The following is a 3,226-nucleotide window of genomic DNA, read 5'->3' on the forward strand; positions in this document are numbered from 1 at the left end:
ATTCCCACCGGTAGGACTGATTCCCCTGAAAACCCATAAAGAGGAGCCACAGCGGGCTCTAACTTAGCCTCCAAACCCATTGCCTGCCAGCACTCTAGATATAAGATGTTGACGGCGCTGCCTGAATCAACAAAGATACGGTGTACCAATACGTTGGCTACATTGGCAGAAAAAACCAAGGCGTCGTCATGAGGATAGAATAAAGACCTAGCATCCTTTGGTCCAAAGGATATTATCGGTTCGTCGGGGGCGGTGTTGATCGTCATGACAGCTTTGTCATAGTATCCAGATTTGACCGTGCGGGCCAGTTGTTTTTTGGCCCTGTTAGATGTTGGAATATTATTCTCTCCTGTAATCATGTGTACCTCTCTATCATACTGGGCGTGGTTTGCAGGGTTGTGTCTGTCCTGGCTATCTCGCCTATGATTTCTTTTTTCCCTTCTCTCCTCATGTCTGTGTCTTTTTTCCCTGTCCTCATGGTCGTGGCGGGTGTCATCCCGTCGGCGCCGCTCATCCTCCCTACGTTCATCATAACGGTTCTCTCTATATGAGCCTCGTGGTCTTTCTATGAATTGATCTAGGAACCCTTTCCTGACCAAAATTTCCAGCTGATGTTTCAGATGTCCGCACTCGCGGGTGAGATGACCGTAACGATTGTGATATTCACATAACAAATTGTTCCTGTCTGGGGCTGGGGCTCCGGGTTGGTAGTCCTTTGGAGCTCTGAAATAATTCTCTTCTTTGATCTGATGGAAAATTTCGTCTATGTGACGGTTCCATTGAGTTGGATTTTGTAAATCATCTCGGTAACCCCCGCGCTCTTCCCTCTTCTCTGTCTGCGCCGTGATTAATGAGCCTGCTCCAGCTTCAATGGCCCTTGTTGGGATCCTGGGAGGTAAACCTCGGTAGGGATTTCTCGGGATGTATTTTTCTCCAGCGTCTGCGCTGTCCTGCTTCTTAGGTTTGAGCTTATCGGCCTCTGCCTTTCTTGCCATTTTAGCGTCTTCCAGTTGGAGGTATCCCGGTATTATTGTCATGATGTCTTCGAAACTAGTGGGCGGCTTGATCTGGAGTGCCTCAAAGAGCGGGCCTTGTTTTAACCCTCTAGCGAAAGCATACCACTTAATCTGAGATTCGGCGTCTGGTATGTCTAACGCGATTGTGTTAAATCGTGCCACATATTCCCGAAGTGTTTCTTGTGGTTCCTGCCTGATGTCCATCAAGGAAATTGGTGTTTTCCCAACCCGCTTCGCGCTGGCAAACTGTCTCATGAATATGAGATGAAGGTCATCGTATGAGTATATAGAATTATTTCTCAGATTGTGGAACCATCGCTGGGCCATGCCCGATAGAGTCGTGGCGAAGATCCTGCACTTGATTCCCTCCCCATACTGATGTAGCGCTGCCAGCCCCTCGAAACGAGCTATATGCACCTCCGGATCTGTGGTGCCATCATAATCCAAAGAGATGGGGCGATAATTTGCTGGTAGGGGTTCCAACAATATTTCCTCCGAGAAAGGGCTCTTGTGCATGGGTGTTGATATAGGGATGTCGGAGTGGTGTCCCTCCCGGTCTCTTGTGAATGTGGTATCATTCGGCCTGCGCCGACTTCTCTTGAGGAGCTCCCTCCGGGGCTCTTCAGGTCTCAGTCCGTGCTGGTCGGGGAATTTGTTCACCTCTGTGTTATGATCGTGCTCCCTGAGTTCTGTCTCCAGACTTTTCAGCTGGTCTCGGAGGAAAGATACTTTTTCCTTCAGCCTGTCATTGTCCTTGTGTGCACCTAAGCTGCGCTGCGGAGTGGTCCCGCTGGTTGAATCAGTCACATCTTCGATCTGGACACTGTTCGTAACAAACTTCCGCTTGTTCTTTCCTCCTTCTTCTCCTCTGTCTATTCCCGTTTGAGCGGCCATCGCTGTCTCTCCTCCTCCTGCCTGCGCAGGCGCGGTTGCTGCTTTCTGAGCAGCTATGATTCCCTCTGGTGAGACTGTTGGCTGAGTAATGCCCATTAAAGAGCGAATAGTTGCATAGTTGAGCATAGCCAAAACTTGGTCATTGATAGGGACATTGGTCGGCCCTGGTGCTGTAGTGATAGTTGCCACGGCGGGCACATTTGCTCCCATATTAGATTGTACAGAAGCAGGGATCATGTTGTTGATCGTAGTGAAACCCGGCGGCGTAAGCCCAGTCAAGTCGACTCCCTTAGTCGATGTGTCGTCAGTAGGTTTGTCAGATGTGTTTCCTGCAGCGGCTTCGAAATCCTTGTTTAGGTCCTTGCAGTGTTGATGAGTTGCCATTGTAGAGTACCTGTTCACTGTATCGCAGTAAGATAAGAAATAATGAGTCAAGGTTGGAGAAGTATACCGGCGCAGGTGGGCTGCGCAAATGTCGCTGTGTTATATCGGAGGTAGGTGGGCCCATAAATATTCCAATAAAAGATAAGCCCCAGAAAAACCCACGAACTTCGGCCCATGGAACGATTCTCGATTAAATGTACGGACATCCATAGATAGAAAGGAATTTATAGAAATCCTCTTTGCAGTTCTTTCTGAGATGAACATCCCCCTCTTCTAGGAAATAAACCCAGAAAAAAGGTGAAACAGAGTTCCCGTCGTTCATAACTAGGTAAAGGACATTTCCGCAACGGAAAGTCCTCTCCGGTAGAAAAATGCTCTCGGAGAAGCACAAAGGTTAGCCAAAATAAACAGTGAAACGTCAGAAACACAGAAAGGGAGTTACCTCTCTGTATCGCGCCGGGAATGCATCAAGATTAAGCAAGTAACATTAATGCACAACACGTATGGAAAAGTTCAAAAATTCAAAAACAGCACAGTTCCCAAAGAAAAATTCAAAAATGGCACAGTTCCCAAAAAATATTCGAATAAACCGTCTCCTTCCCCTGCTATTTCCCCTTCATTCATGCAAGGTGACAAAGGCCACCGAGATTCCGAAAATCCCAGTGGATTGCCGATACACACAACAAACACACATATCACCCATTATAAACGCAAAATAAGCCACGTTTAAACATTTATGCACAAATCACTTGATTATTCCATCCATTTCTACGTATAAACCTCGAATACGGTAAAGTATAGCCATAAACGCAGGCTTGGTAACGAGACCCCCCTTCTTCCCTTTGATTTATGCCAGGATGAACAGATCTAAACCGAATATGGACAAGGACACTCAAACACTCTCTCAAATCTCACGCCTTAGCCCAGAATTT

This window comes from Salvia miltiorrhiza, chromosome 1 (genome assembly GCF_028751815.1).
Source record: "Salvia miltiorrhiza cultivar Shanhuang (shh) chromosome 1, IMPLAD_Smil_shh, whole genome shotgun sequence".
Taxonomy (NCBI): Eukaryota; Viridiplantae; Streptophyta; class Magnoliopsida; order Lamiales; family Lamiaceae; genus Salvia; species Salvia miltiorrhiza.